This window comes from Dasypus novemcinctus, chromosome 17, assembly GCF_030445035.2.
Source record: "Dasypus novemcinctus isolate mDasNov1 chromosome 17, mDasNov1.1.hap2, whole genome shotgun sequence".
NCBI classification, from domain to species: domain Eukaryota; kingdom Metazoa; phylum Chordata; class Mammalia; order Cingulata; family Dasypodidae; genus Dasypus; species Dasypus novemcinctus.
Genome location: NC_080689.1, coordinates 5,341,239 through 5,357,520, shown reverse-complemented (window position 1 = coordinate 5,357,520; position 16,282 = coordinate 5,341,239). Strand labels below are relative to the sequence as shown.

The window sequence follows — 16,282 nt, the reverse complement described above, 5'->3', positions numbered from 1 at the left end:
GTCCACTTTCCCTGCTACCGATTTTTAATTCTTCCTTCCCTCCTCCCATCTTGCAGAAGCTCTGTCAGGCGAAAGCAACTGAGAGATTTCTTCCTCCACTCACAGGGAAGCTTTACCCCAGCATTACAAAGAATACTAAGCCCCAATTGCCTGTGCCCCAGCAGCTTGCTCACAGGGTGGAGATTCCACAAAAGGAAAGGAAAGGCAAGAAGACCAAAGCCTACCATCTAGCACCCTACTTGTACACCAGGGTATCATTCCTAGAGAAGCAGGCTACTCTCCCACCCCGGTTCTACCCAGTGTGAGAGGCACATTGTAAAAACAGAACACGCCATGGTAGTCCCTAAGGGGACTGATTGTGTTTAGACTAAGGGAGCTGAAGTACAAGCTTACAGTGCTCCTGAAAACAATGGGGATTTCTGAGGTGAGCAATTTAAGAGGAGACTCATAGTTCTGTGATAGCAACAAGCAAAAGATATACCAATAAGAAGTTTAACAAAGAGAGACAAAGAAACAGCTAAGAAGAGTCCTAAGATCAGAACAAGCCTCACAGGCTACAAAGACCTTGATTTAATTATATCAAGCTGTAGGGCAATTTATGATCAAGAGAGTTACAGGAAACAGAATGAACAGCTAGCATGGATGCTAAAAGCAAAGTGTGATAAAAAGACAGACTAACTAGTACCTTAACAAAGAGGTCAAAGAAAACAACAGTAAGAGCCTGGCTAAAACCACTGTCCCTGGTGGTGGGTGGAAGAGGTAGTAACTGTACACCTGCCCAAGCTGCACTTTCTGAGGAACCAGCGTCAGAGGATGCACACTACAGACTAAATGGCCCTCACTGAAAGAGTCTAGCCAAGTCTCTCAAAAAATCAGTGAATAACAAACCCTACAGGGTAGGGAGGAGTGAGTATGAAGAGTTTCGGTGGTACGTTTGTCTTCAAACATCCAGTTCTCTGCAAAAATTTACACGATAGGCAAAGAAACATAAAAGTGTGATAACATACACAGGGAAAAAAAGCAACCAACAGAAAGTGCCTTTGAAGGGGCCCAGATGTTGAGTTTAGCAAAGACTAAGTATTTTCCCCAAAACTAAAGGAAACCATGCTTTTGAAGTAAAGAAAGCTGTGATAATATTTTATCAAATAGGGAATAGGAATAAGTGATAGAAGTTGTGGGGTTGAAAAGTATAATAACTGCATTGGAAAACTCCTAAGAGGAGCTCAACAGTTGATTTGAGTGGACAGTAGAAAGAATCAGCTAACGAAGATTGTTCAATAGATATATAAAATTAAAAAAAAGGTGAAAAATTAACAACCTAAGAGAAATATGGAACATCAACAAATGTGTAATGGGAGTACCAGAAGGAGAGGAGCCAGAAAGGAGCAGAAAAGTATTAGAAGAAACAGTAGTTAAAAACTCTCAAATTTGATGAAAAACAATCTACACACCTAAGAATATCAGCCAAATATTGATAAACATAAAAAGATTCATACCTCGACATCTAGTAGTAAAACTGTTGAAAGAGAAAATCTTGAAAACAGAAAAACCATTCATCATCACCTACAAGAAAGTCCCATTAACAGTTGATTTCTAATCCAAAGCAATGGTGGCTGGAAGGCAGTAGGGTAACATACAGACTATCAACCACGAATTAAATCCAGCAAAAAAAAATTTTTTTTTCAGAAATGAGGGCAAAATGTCATTTCCACACTTAAAGAAGAGAAAAGAATAAAATGATTGATCTGTTCCTAGGAAACCCCCTTACAAGAGTTTCTGAAAAGGAAGCTCTTCAGGCTTAACACCAGGCAGTAGTTCAAATACTTGTCATAAAAATAGTGCCACTATAGAGGTTATGATATAGAATATCAAAGACATTATTACTTTTTCTCTTAGCTGATTTAAAAAGCAGCTCTAGAAACCAATATATACATAATTGTATTGCAGCTATAATATATAGAAATGTATATTTGTGACAATAGTACAAAGCAGTTGGGTGGGTGGAAAGGTATATTGGGGTAAGGAATCCAAGGAAATAAAAAGAACGGGAAATGGTATATTAAAAGGTTAATATAAAAAACTATAAACATACTCCTTACCTCCGTTTTCAGCTTCCCTAAAGACATGAAATTGTAAAAAGTGGTAATTACAATAAAATGTTGTTGAGTTTGTAACCAACAGAAATGTAATATGTATAACCAACAAAAGGAAGAAAGAATAGTGTAGGAGTAACATTTCTATATTTTGCTGGAATTAAGTAGGATCTGATGAAATACATAATATAAGTTCTAGAGTAATCCAAAAATAACTTTTAAAATATTAAAAGATAAAAATTAATATTTTACAATGGAAAATATTCACTTAATATAAAAGGAACTAGTAAAGTAGGAACGGAGAAACCAAAAAAATATGTATGCTATATATAAGAAACAAAAAATGGCAGGTATAAATTTTGTCATATCAGTAATATTAAATGTGAAGCCATCAACAATCATGAGGCAGATATCTTCAGATTAGACTAAAAATCAAGATCCAAATATCTGTATACAAGAGACACTTTAGAGTCAAAGATAAAAGTAGGATGAAAGTAAAGCAATGAAAAAGACATAGCCTGTAACCAGCAATCAGAGAGCTGGAGTGGCTATACTAATAGACAAAATACTTGAATTAATAACTTACTACAGGACTTCCAGGAAGATGGCAGACTAGAAAGACACAGGACTCTCTTTTCCTCCAGAAAAATAGCTAGAGGACAGCTGGAAAAAATCTAGGGTTTTGGACACCAGGAGAAGACTGGAGAGAACAGAGACGAAAGGGAATTGTGACAAAAAACAGAGTTGAAACCAGCAGCTACTACTGCTGGCACCCTTTCCCACGCTAATAACACTTTTAAAATTCTCAGGCCTCTGGGTCAACTACAGACAGGGCTCCATGATCCACTGGCCCAGGAAAGGGAGAGGGGTACAAAGCCTGACACTGACAACTCTTCACCCACAAGTATGGTCTGCTGTAACCCAGCAGCTTTGCCAGGCTGTGTGGGACTGCACCGTTGTTTACATTGGCACACAACACAGGACTGGAGAAATCTGACACAATCTCCCTCTCTTCTAGCCAGGACTAATTGTTGAGGGTGCATCTTCCCAGGAAAGAGGGGAAAGTGGGACACAACCTAAGGCTGACTCAGCTCTTGACCCACAAATTAGATCTTTTGTGTCCCAGGAGCCCTTCCAGGTCAGGTGGGACTGTGCCATTGTTTGCCATGGGAGCCTGCAAGGGACTAAAGAAATCTGACCTTTCCAATCTTCTCTGCTAACGAGGACTGATAATTGAGGACAGAGAGGGGAGTGGAATTATTTCCTATCCAAGAAATGGAAGGGGCTGCCAGAGAAGGCTGGCGCACTCTTTCTGATAAAGTTTGAGTTGGAAGGCTCTTAGTCTCCAGGCAGGTACCTCTGTCACATTGATCCAGTCTGTGTTAATAGCAGAATGGTACATTAAAAGATTCACCAGACATTGAACTGAGAGGGCTGCCAAAGAGCACCATCTGTTGCCAGACCAAGGTAGTGCACATGAGAAAATTAAAAATAAATAAGTTAGGCTTTTTCTGACTTTATAGCCTCCCTCCCAAAGCCCTAGGAAGCAGTTCTGCAACCCATTTCTGGGTCCAGAGCCCAGTTTTGAGCAACTAACAGGGGCAATCCTAACAATCCAGGTTGAACCAAGAATGAAGAGCAGCAGTAACACACAGCCTTCTGCCACTAAATCCCTATGAAAGAAACTGAACATCTGAGTAAACTATATCCTAATGAGATGCCTAGACATCAGCAAAAAATTATGAGCCATACTAAGAAAATGAAAGACATGGCCCAGGAAAAGGGATATATCAGAGTCCCAGACAAGACACAGGATTTGAGAGAACTAATTAGTGAGGTGCACACAAATTTCCAAAATAAAACTACTGAGTTGACAGACATCAAGAAGACATTGAGCAAAAAGAAGAATTTGAAATCCTGAATAGAAAAGGAACAGAGGTCATGGGAATGAAAGACATGGTAGGTTAGATAAAAAAACACATTAAAGGAAGCAGCTGTGGCTCAATCAATTGGGCTTCTGTCTACCTCCTTGTGAAGGCAGGCTCACCCACACGCACTGCGGAGAGCCGCCCACACATGCCACAGAGAGCCACCCAGACTGCACGCCCCGCGGAGAACCAACTCAGCAAGGTGATGCAACAAAAAGGGAGGCAAGCAAAAACACAGAAGAACGCACAGTGAATGGACACAGAGCAGACATCAAGCAGGCTGCGGGGGGTGGGGGAATAAATTAAATAAACACACAAGAACACAGTGAATGGACATAGCGGACAGCAAGCAAAAAGCTGCAAGGAGAGGGATATTAAAAGGCATACAAGAGCAGACTCAAAATGATAGAAGAAAGAATGAGTGATACTGTAGACAAGAGAGAAAAGAATGGAAAAATTGAGCAGAAGAAGTGAAACTATAGAAAAGAATAGAGAAAAGAATGGGAAAAAATGAGCAGGGGCTCAGGTAGTTAAATAACATGAAAGGGCAACAACGTACATGTTATGGCAGTTCCAGAAGGAGAAGAGAAGGAAAAGGGTTGGAAAGAGTATTTGTGGAAATAATAGCTGAAAATTTCCCAACTCTCACAAAAGAAATGAACCTACAAGTCTAAGAAGCACACCGTACCCTAATCAGAATAAATCCAAATAGACCTACCCTGAGGCACATACTACTCAGAATGTCAAAGGTAAAGAGAAAATTCTGAGAGCAGCAAAGAAGAAGCAAACAATCTCATTCAAGGGACACCGAGTAAGACTTAGTCCAGATTTCTCATTGGAAATCATGGAGAAAGGAGGCAGTGGTATGATGCAATTAGGAGGCTGAAATAGCAAAACTGCCACCTGAGAATTCTGTATCCAGCAAAATTGTTCTTCACATATGAAGAGTTTTAAAATAGCCACAAGTAGAAATTAAGAGAGTTCATAAAAAACAATGCACATTTGCAGGAAGTATTGAAGGAAGCCTTAGAGCCTGAAAGGAAAAGAGGAGAGAGAGGCTTGGAGGAGAGTATAGAAGAAAGAGTAGCAGAAAGGATAACCAAAAGAATGAAAACACAGACGAAAATATGACACAGAAAACCAAAGAATAAAATGGTGGAAGTAAATAATACATTTACAGTAATATTGAATGTTAATGGATTAAACTCACCAAATATAAGCTGACAGAATGGATGAACAAACGTGAGCCATCCATATGCTCCTTACAAAGACTCACTTTAAACCCATGGGTACAAACCAGCTCAAAGTGAAAGGTTGGAAAAAGGTACTCCATGCAAATAGCAACCAAAAAAGAGCAGCAGTAGCTATACTAATATCAGTCAAAACATACTTTAAATTCAAAAAAGTTATGAGATATAGGAGACCATTATGTATTAATAAAAGGGGCAATCTACCAGGAAGATAAAACTCATAAATACCTATGTACCTAACCAGGGTGCCCCAAAATATATGAAGCAAACACAAAACTGAAGGGAGAAATAGGCATCTACAACAATTATTGGAAATTTCAACACACCACTCATATCATTAGATGGAACAACTAGACAAAAGATCAACAAGGAAACAAAATGAGCAATATGATAAATGAGTTGGACCTAACAGACATATACAGAACATTGCCTAAACTCAGGTTATTCATTCTTCTCAAGTGCCCATGGATTCTTCTCAAGGATAGACCACATGTTAGGGCATGATGCAGCTTTCAATAACAAATGGATTGAAATTATATAAAGCACCTTCTCAGATCATAATGGAATGAAACTGCATATCAATAATAGGAAACAGGTAAATTCACAAATGTGTGGAAGATAACACACTCCTAAGTAATCAGTGGGTCAAAGAAGAAATTGCAAGTGAAATCAGTAAATATATTGAGACAAATGAAAACGAGAATACAACTTATCAAAACTTAGGTGATACAGCAAAGTCAGTCTCATGAAGGAAACTTAAGCCTTAAACGCCTATATTTTTTAAAAAGAGCTAAACTCAAAGATTTAACTGAGCAACTAGAGAAACTAGGGGGAAAACCCAAAGCAAGAAGGAAAGAAATAATAAAGAATAGAGTAGAAATAAATGAAATTGAGAACAAAAAAAAAAATTCAAAATCAAAAACTGGTTAGAAGATCAATAAAATGACAAACCCGTAGCTAGATTAACAAAAAAAGAAAATGAAAATAAATACAATCAGAAATGAAAGGGGGGGAGGTATGACTGACCCCACAGAAATAAAAAGGATCATAAGAGGATATTATGAGAAACTGCCAACAAACTAGACAACCTAAATGTAGAAGAAAATGTAGGGAAACATCTTCAAGACCATGTGGTAGGTGGTGGTTTCTTGGACCTTACATCCAAAGCACATGCAACAAAAGAAAGAATAGATAAATGGAACCTCCTCAAAATTAAATACTTTTGCACCTCACAGGACTTTGTCAAAAAGGTGGAAAGGCAGCCAACTCAAAGAAAATATTTGGAAATCACATGTCCAATAAGGGTATAATATCCATGATATATAAAGAGATGTTACAACTCCACAATAAAAAGACAAATGACCCAATTTAAAAATGGCCAAAAGACTTGAATAGACATTTGGCCAAAGAAGAAATACAAATGGCGAAAAACATGAAAAAATACTCAACAACACTAAAGAATAGGGAAATGCAAATCAAAATTATAATGAGATGTCATTTCATACCTATATAAGAATGGCCACTCTTAAAAAAGAGAACTACAAATGTTGAAAAGGATGTGGAGAGATAGGAACACTCATTTACTGTTGGTGGGAATGCAGAATGCTACAGCCACTGTGGAAGACTGGCAGTTCCTAAGGATGTTGAATATAGATTTGTCACATGTCCCTGCAATGCCACAATTGGGTATACACCCAGAAAAACTGAGAGTTGTGGCCCAAATAGACATCTGCACACCTATGTTCATATCTGCATTATTCATGATTGCCAAAAGTTGGAAACTACCCAGATGTCCTTCAGTTGATGAATGGATAAACTGTGGTGTATTCATACCATGGAATATTATACAGCATTAAGAAGAATTGAAGTCATAAAGCATATGACAACATAAATGAACCTGGAGGAAATTTTGTTAAGTGAAGCAAGCCAACACAAAAGGACAAATTCAGTATGATTGTGTTACTATGAACTAAATATATTGTGTAACATTGTATGGTGCCATTCATATAAAATGTCAACGTAAATTTATGAAGAGAAAAAAAGTAGTGGTACAAGAATAGCCAGAAATGGGAACTGTGGACAATAGGGGACTCATAGATCTAGAGGTGATAGATATTCTTGTTTTCTGTTTGTTGTTATTGAAATAATGAAAACGTTCTAAGGATGATTGATGTGATGAATGTGCAACTATGTGGTTGCGCCAAATACCATTGTTTTTGCACTTTGGATGAATTGTATGCTTTGTTGATATGTATCAATAAAATTGATTCGTTTTTTAAAAAGATAACTTACTAGAGATAAGAGATAAAGTGTCATTTTATAATGATAATGGGGTCAGGAAGCTTCAATAATTGTAAAATAAGCATCTCAAAACAGAACCAATAAATAGAGAATTATGTCAGTATGTTGCTATAAAAATTCTGAAGCAAAAACTGACAACTGAAGTGTGAAATCATCCATTCAATGATAATAGTTGGAAACATCATTACTGCACTTTCAATAATGGATAGAACAACTAGGCCAAAAGTCAACAAGAAAATAGAAGACATGAGCAACACTACAAACCAACTACACCTAACAGGCACTAGAGAACCTTCCACCCAAAAGAAGAATACACATTCTTCGCAAGTTCAAATGGAATATTCACCAGGAAAGACCATACCTTTGGCCATTTAAAAAAAAAAGCAAGTGGGTGTGGCTCAAGCAATGGAGGTCCTGCCTACGGGATGGGGGGTCCTTAGTTCAGTTCCTGGTTCCTCCTAAAGAAGGTGAGAAAGCGAGCTGACATTGTGGGCAGGTGCACAAGATGATGGAACAAGAGACACAAGGAAAGCATAATGAAGGACAACAAAAGATGGGAACAGAGGTGGGTCAAGTGATTAGGTGCCTCCCTCCCTCCCATATTGGAGGTCCTGGGTTTAGTTTCTGGTGCCTCTTAAAGAAAAAAAGGAAGACGAACAGACAGCAAGTACAAACAACAAGAGAGTAGGGAGAAATAAAAGATATATTTTTTAAAATAATGAAAGTCCTAAATAAATTTAAAAATATAGTCATACAAAGTATGTACTCTGACCATAATCAGATGAAATTAGAAAAAAGTAACTTTAGAATTAGAAATTAAATTAGAAATAACCAATGAGCCAGAAAGGAAATCATAAGGGAAATTAGAAAATCCTACAAGATAAAAAAGCAGCATTACAAAATTTATTGATTGTGGTGAATCTATAAATACAGATAAAAATATAGAACATTTATAGCAGTAAATGCCTATATAAAAATTGTTATATAAAGAAATATGGAGATCTCAAATCTGTAATTTTTCACATTAAGACATTGGATAAAAAACTAAGCATAAAGTAAGCAGGAAAAAAATAATAGAGTAGAAATAAAAGAATATAAAAAACAGTATAGGAAAATAAAGACAGAAGTTATTTGAAAAGATAAAATTGTCAAACATTTTGGTACGTGGGAAAAAGGAAAGAAAAAAAAATTCAGAACTGAGAGAGTGCATCACCACTGACTAACAAAAGAATTACAAGGGAGGCAACACTGTGAATAGCTGTATGGCAACAAATTAGTTAACCTAGAGGAAATGGCCAAATATCTGGAAATATAAATCACTGAATCTTACTCAGAAAAAAATCTGGTAGTGTAGCAGTGCCCCAAAATGTGTTCACCGAGTGCAATGATTGTGCCACAATGATGGGGGAGGTTGGAGTGGGAGGAGTGTAGAGGGGGATAGGGGGTATACAGGAACCTCATATTTTTTAATGTAACATTTTTTATGTGATGTATATATCTTCAAAAAAATACAATTTACAAAAATGTGGGGGTGGGGAGTGAGTTGTATGGGACAAAATAAAGGAAAACAATAAAGAAAAAAATCTGAATAGAGTTGTAAGAAGTAAAGAGATTAAATTAGTAATCTTAAAATTTCCCACAAAGAAAAGCCAGACCCAGATAGCTTCACTGATGCATTCTACCAAACATTTAAAGAAGAACTAACAGCAGACCTTCACAAACTCTTCCAAAAAGTAGAAGAGGAGGAAATACTTCCTAACTCATTCCATGATGCCAGTAATATCCTGAATGCAAATTAGACCACAACATCACAGGAAATGAAAATTAGAGACCAGTATCTCTTATAAATATCAGTGTAAAAATCCTCAACAAAATACTAAGGAAATCAAATCTAGCAACTATAAAAAAGATACACCATGACCAATTGGGATTTATTCAAGGAAAACAATATAATACAATATACTTGTGGAAAAAAGAACAAAACTACATGATCATCTCAATAGATGCTGGAAAAGCATTAGACAAAATCCAACACCTTTTCATGATTAAAATACAATGGCAACAAGCTTGACAAACTAGGAATAAAAGGGAAATTCTCAACCTGACAAAAGTCACCTAAGAAAAACAACTAAAATTCATTGAATTCTTTCCCACTAAATTCAGGAATTACGCAGGAAAAAGGAAGTAAAAGTATCTTTTTAGATGGCATAATCTTATATATAGAAAATTCTAAGTAATCTAAAAAAAACATTAGAACTGGTAAATGTAACAAGGTTGCAGGATACAAGGTCAGTATACAAAAATCAATTGTGGGAAGTGGATGTGGCTCAACTGATAGAGCGTCTGCCTGCCATATAGGAGGTCCAGAGTTCGAACCCAGGGCCTCCTGGCCTGTGGTGAGCTGGCCTACATGCAGTGCTGCCGTGCACAAGGAGTGTCATGCCACACATGGGTGCCCGTGCAAAAAAAGCACAGCCTGCCCAGGAGTGGCGCTGCACACACGGAGAGCCTGACACAGCAACATGACAAAACAAAAAAAGACACAGATTCCCAGTGCCACTGAGAATGCAAGAGAAACAAAAGAACACACAGCAAATGGTCACAAGAGAGCAGACACGGGGGGGGGGGGGGGGGGGGGGGGAGAGAAGAGAAAAATCTTAAGAAAAAAATCAATTGTACTTCTATATACTAGCATTTCAGAGATCCAGAAATGAAACTAAGCTACTAATTCATTCAAAAAGAATAAATTTAAGAAAAGAATGGCAAGTCTCATACAATGAACACTAAAAAACATTGTTGAAAGGAATTAAAAAGGCCTAGATAAATGGAAAGGCATCTAATAATAAGGGGTTGAAAACTACTGGAGATAATAAAGCCAGCAAAACTGCAGGGCAAAAGATCAACACACAAAATCAATGTTGTTTTCATACATCATCATTGAAGAGTTCAGAAAAGAAAATTAAGAAAACCATTCCACTTATGATAGCATCCAAGAAATAGGGTAGGATCCTAGAATAAATTTAACCAAGGAGGTGGAAGACTTGTACACTTAAAACTGCAAAACATTGCTGAAAGAAATTAAAGGAGACCTAGATAAATGGTAAGACGTCCTGTGTATGGATTGGAAAACAATGTTATGAAGATGGCAGTATGAATGAAAACTATCTTCAGAGTAAGTACAATCCCTTTCAAAATTCCAACAGCCTTTTTTTTCCAGGAATGGAAAAGCCTATCCTGAAATTCATATGGAATTGAAAGGGACCCCAAATAGCCAAGACATTATAGAAAAAGAAAAATGTTGGAGGAATCACACTTCCCAATTTCAAAACTTAATACAAAGCTACAGTAATTAAAACTGGAGCTGGCATAAGGATAAACATGTAGGCCATTGGAATAGAATTGAGAGTCCAGAAATAAATCCATACATTTATGGCCAGTAGTTGATTTATTTACAAGGGTGCCAAGTACATTAATGAGGAAAGAACATCCTCTTCAGCAAATGCTGCTGGACAGATGAATATCCACAGGCAAAAGAATGAAGTACATAAATTAAATCAAATTTGAATCAACATCCAACATATAAGAGCCAGCTATTTCAGCTGTAATAAGAAATGGAAAATAATAAGTGTTGGTGAGGATGTGGAAGATAACCCTTGTACGTTATTGGTGGTAATATAAAATGGTGCAGCCAGTTTGGCAATTCCTTAAAAATGTATACATGAAGATACCATAGGACTCAGCAGTTTTACTCGTAGGTGTATACCCAAGACAATACTCAGCTCCGGGCTAGCAGGAGGTCTCTTATGGCACAGGATTGCGTGCTTATGGCACATGTTAGCTTTCCTGTTTTCCCCAGCATATGAGCATCTCTTAAGCTGCTCACAACGAAGAATTTCAGTCTTTCATGCTGCTTCACCCACAGGTTCCTTCCTCCACACAGGGCTCCTCAGTGTGTCTTTTAGCCCTATCTCCTTTTCTCAGTGTAGATGCATCAGAACAACTGTCCAGAAGTTATTTGTTTAAGCCATAGAAAATACTCCTGCTTGGTGAATGTTTTTCCTCTTTACGTGTACAACTAAGAATTGGAGAGAATGTTGTTTTAGTCAAATAGTAATGACTTGGCATCACTTTTTTATGCATTATTAATGCAGGGATAATTGCCTGATGAAAACACTCCTTGAATTCTCAAAAAACAAATTTTAATAGTACAGAAAACTTATTTTTCTAAAAATAAGCTCTTGTTAATTCTTGGATTACCATTTTCAATTACTTTAGGAGTCAATGGATAGACTTTATAGCAAAATGGTACTGACATAACCCCATATTATAATAACTTGTGTAATTAATTCTGAGAGCCTAGGATCTTAACTGCTCTGGTCACTGATCTGAACACCAGTTACCTTTGTATGACATTGAAGAAGGACAAATATAATTTAGAACTTTCTACTCATTTTGGATTGTGCAGACATAGGCTTTCCTCAAATTTAAGATTATTATGATAAAATAGATGTCCTACAACCATGTAGAAATAATTTTCTTTTTTCACTTAAGTATTAATATATATTTTTAATAAAAGGACAGTTAATTACCTTATACTGAATTACCTTGACTGAACCCCTTCGCTACAGGGATGTCATTTTCCTCATGTTTTTGATAACCTGTGTAGCTCAAAATTTAGAATAAACTAGCTCAATAAATAGGTATCAAATTAAATTTTAAAAAGAGAAATCAAAGCCTTTGCCAATGGTGGTTTTGATCTTAACTTTATAGATAGCTGCATTCATGTGCAGTAATAATGCCTATATATGCAGGCATCTTTGTGTTTTGCAAGATGGTTTTACATAACTTTTCCCATTTGGACCTTAAAAAGCTTGTAAGACAGTTATGGCAAAAATTACTACCCCATTTTGCCAGTGAGGAAACTAAAATGCCAAGAAGTTGAAAAATTTACCCAGAATTGTGCAAAGTATCTGTTTCTGGTCCCCACTTTGCTCATCACTAATCAAGTAGTATTTTATAATTAATAAACTTCTTTTAAAAGTGTTAGGATTTAATTTTTACATGGCAATTTTCAAAGCTGCCCATGCTGAACAGATTGTATTTGATACCAGAGCAACTTCTCCCAAAGTCTTCAAGCATGGTTGAAGATGAAATTTCACTAATTAGAGTAGTAAAGGGAAAGGTCAGTTTAAATCACAGTTTATAGCCTCTCAGCATTATTAACATTTTGACCTGGATAATTTCTTATTGTAGGGGGACTGTCCTCTTCCACTTCCTTTCAAAATCAGATCAATACATATTGTGGTTAAATAAAATAAACATGCTGAGAATACAGGCACCTGGCCAGGGCACTTTTCACAGACCAGAGAAGGAAATGCTCTAGTAGTTTCCCCACCCAAGCCCTTACTCCAGTCATTTTACAGTAAGTTTCCTGTATGCATTACATTTGTAAAAATAGCTCATTGTGTTTAGACAATGTTTAACCCAATTTTGGGGGCAATGCATTGCCCCTTTTTTAAAAAAAAGATGTTTATTTCTCTCCCCTTCCCCCCCCCACCCCGGTTGTCTGTTCTCTGTGTCTATTTGCTGCGTCTTCTTTGTCTGCTTCTGTTGTTGTCAGCAGCACGGGAATCTGTTTTTTTTTGTTGCGTCATCTTGTTGTGTCAGCTCTCCGTGTGTGTGGCACCATTCCTTGGGCAGGCTGCACTTTCTTTCGCACTGGGCAGCTCTCCTTACGGGGCGCACTCCTTGCGCGTGGGGCTGCCCTATGTGGGGGACACCCCTGCATGGCACGGCACAAGGAGCACTGCGCATGGGACAGCTCCACACAGGTCAAGGAGGTCCAGGGTTTGAACCACAGACCTCCCATGTGGTAGATGGACGCCCTAACCACTGGGCCAAGTCTACTGCCCTGCATTGCCCCTTAAAATGTCACTTTCCAAATATGATTCTTAAGAGTATTACCTAATTCTCAGAAGACAGACAATGAAAGAAGTTTCTTCACCCCAGTGAAACCACCAGGGCTGTTATAACAATGACCTTAACCTGTTCAGGTCCCAACCACTGAGGTAAAAGAACACCCCAGCCACTGGTCAGTTCAGAGCGCCCACTTAGCACGCTGGGAAAGTCTGGCTGCTGAAGCATTGTGAAACTGGTTCTTGGGAAACTTTGCTTTCTTACATTCCTAACTGCCCCAGCCAGTTCTGCCAGCTGACCAGGTGTTGGATGCATTTATATGATCATTGATATTGGAAAACTCACCAGTTTTTATTGCTTTTCCAACTAATTTGTTCAATTGCTAGATGAGAGGCACCTCCTTCTCTGACTAATTAACTGCTCCACCTTATTGAATGAAAACTTGGAGTTCTTCTAGGCAAATTATAGTGTTGCATGTTTCTTTAGGACTGTGCTCAGAGAGAGACTGGAGCACAAACACAAGGAATGAGGGCCTGAACCAGGGACAAACAGAACAAAGCAAGGGACAGGTGTGAGAGACTCCTCAGTAGACTAGGCCAGGGCATGTGGCTGGCTGTGGATGCTCAGGTGCTGGGGGCTGGGGTGGAGGCAATAGTTGAAGATATCTGGCCTGAGTGACTCCCTTAGCCAAACAAGGGAATCCAAGGAAAAAAGTGGGTGTTGGGTGGGAAAAGAGAAGGAGAAAAAAAAATTTTTTTTAATAAGCAATTACAAAGGAATTTACAAATTTCCTCTTTACAAAGGTGTTCACATCCACAGAACTGGGGGTTAGGACTTGGACTTACCTTTGTGGAGAATATAATCCATAACACCTTTGTAGAGAGGTTGCATGTGAAGGAGCAAATTTCTTGGATTTAGTTTGCCTTCCAACATACCTCAAAACGCTTATATTGGGGCAAACAAATACAGCTCAATCAATTGGGCTCCTGTCTACTATATAGGAGGTCCAGGGTTCGATGCCCAGTGCCTCCTAGTGAGGGCAAGCTGGCCCATGCAGAGTGCCAGCCCATGCAGGATTACAGTCCTGCACAGGTGAGCCACCCTGCAAGGGATGCCCTCTCACACAGGAAAGCTGCCCTGCGCAGGAGTGCCAGCCAATGCAGAGAGCTGGTGCAGCAAGATGATGCAGTGAGAAACAGAGGAGAGAAAATAAGATGTAGTAGAACAGGGAAGCTGAGGTGGCGCAAGAGAGTAAGCTCTCTCCTACTCTGGAAGTCCCAGGATCAGTTCCTGGAGCCGCCTAATGAGAATACAAGCAGACACAGAAGAATGCACAGTGAATGAACAGAGAGCAGACAACAAGGGAAATGGGGTCTGGGGGTGGGGATGAGAAATAAATAAATCTTTAAAAAATGCTTATTTCATTAAAGGCTTATGCAATGCCTTCAGCCCACAAGAAATAAAGTTCTGCCTAGTCTGGATGAACAGTCTTGGTGAGGTTCTTTTTTTTTTCCTCTCCCACAGAACTAGAGGAAGTCAAGTCTCAATGAGATCTCAGGGCTCAATAACAAAACAACCTGGCCAAAGGAGCAAGTTTTATAGGTTCATAAAATGTGAAGCACACATTACGCTTCATGGACTAGTCTGGCAAGCTCTCTTAACTTTAATTGTATGGTAAAGTGTATTACTGAGCAGATCATTCCCAACAAGAACTTTGAGCCTGGGAAAGAAAACTCCAGTATTTCCAGTTTCAAAGTGTCCTGTTCCAAGTGAAATGTTTAATTGGGAGTGAGGGGTATGGTTTTGTTTTGCAGGGGGGAATGTGTGGCACTGCTGGCTCTTTGACGGTGCAAGTCTCTTGAGGTGGTCACCCTTTTCAGAGACCACCACCACCAGGGTCTTTCCTCTCTGATTTCTGCCACTTCCCTAACCCACGCCAGACAACTCATTCTCCTCTCACGCATGCACCCAATCAAGTTCATCCATCCCCTCTCAGGAAATTATCTGATACTTTCCTAGTCTTTTACCCATGCTCTAAATTTCTAAATGTATTTACTTTCTTGGGCACTTTCTTCTTATACTTGATATAAATTCTCAACTCATTTCATGTATTTTTAAACCAACTGATCTAATTTTACGCTTGTCATTAGCATCTCTGTGAAGAAACCCATTTTATTATTTAAAACTGTGTACTATGTCTTAAATTTTACAAGAAGAATAAAGAGCTGGTCCTTTATAAAGATGAAAAGAAAAATAGAACAGGTTGAATTTCCTAAGTAAAGCTGGGGCAAGCCCCTGCCTCTCCTAGAAAGGGCTGAGACAAGATTTTTACAAATGAAGCCAAAGCACAAACAGAAACTCCAGAGCAGTGGTTCTTAACCTTGTCTGCATATTTTAGTTTTCAGTTGCTGCTTAAAACAACACAAATTTGTTATCTTACAGTTCTGGAGGTGAGAAGCCTGACACAGGTCTCCCTGGGCTAAAATCAGGGTGTTGGCCAGGCCGAGTTCCCTTCTGGAGGCTCTAGGGGAGAATGTATTTTCTTACCTTTTCCATTCGCAGAGGGCTGTCCACGTTCCGGCTTGTGCCCCCTTCCATCTTCAAAGGCAGCAATGACTGGTCCAGTCTCACCTACACCATTCTGATGCTTGCTCTTCTGCCTTCCTCTTCCACATAGAAGAGCTCCTGTGATTATTTTGGGCTCACGAAGGTAATCTACGACTATCTCCCTATTTTACATGATTAGCACTTTAATTCCATCTGCTACCTTCCTTCCCCTTTGCTGTGTAACAAC

General features: G+C 38.5%; 1 long non-coding RNA gene across 1 annotated transcript in view; it reads right to left on the bottom strand.

The window, feature by feature from the left end:
• The window catches only part of LOC131273922 (uncharacterized), a 25,614-nt gene extending 9,332 nt beyond the window's left edge, over positions 1 to 16,282 (bottom strand). Inside the window, exon 1 of the long non-coding RNA XR_009181088.2 lies at positions 16,036 to 16,282. This is a non-coding gene — a long non-coding RNA (uncharacterized lncRNA). The remainder of the gene's footprint in view (positions 1 to 16,035) is intronic.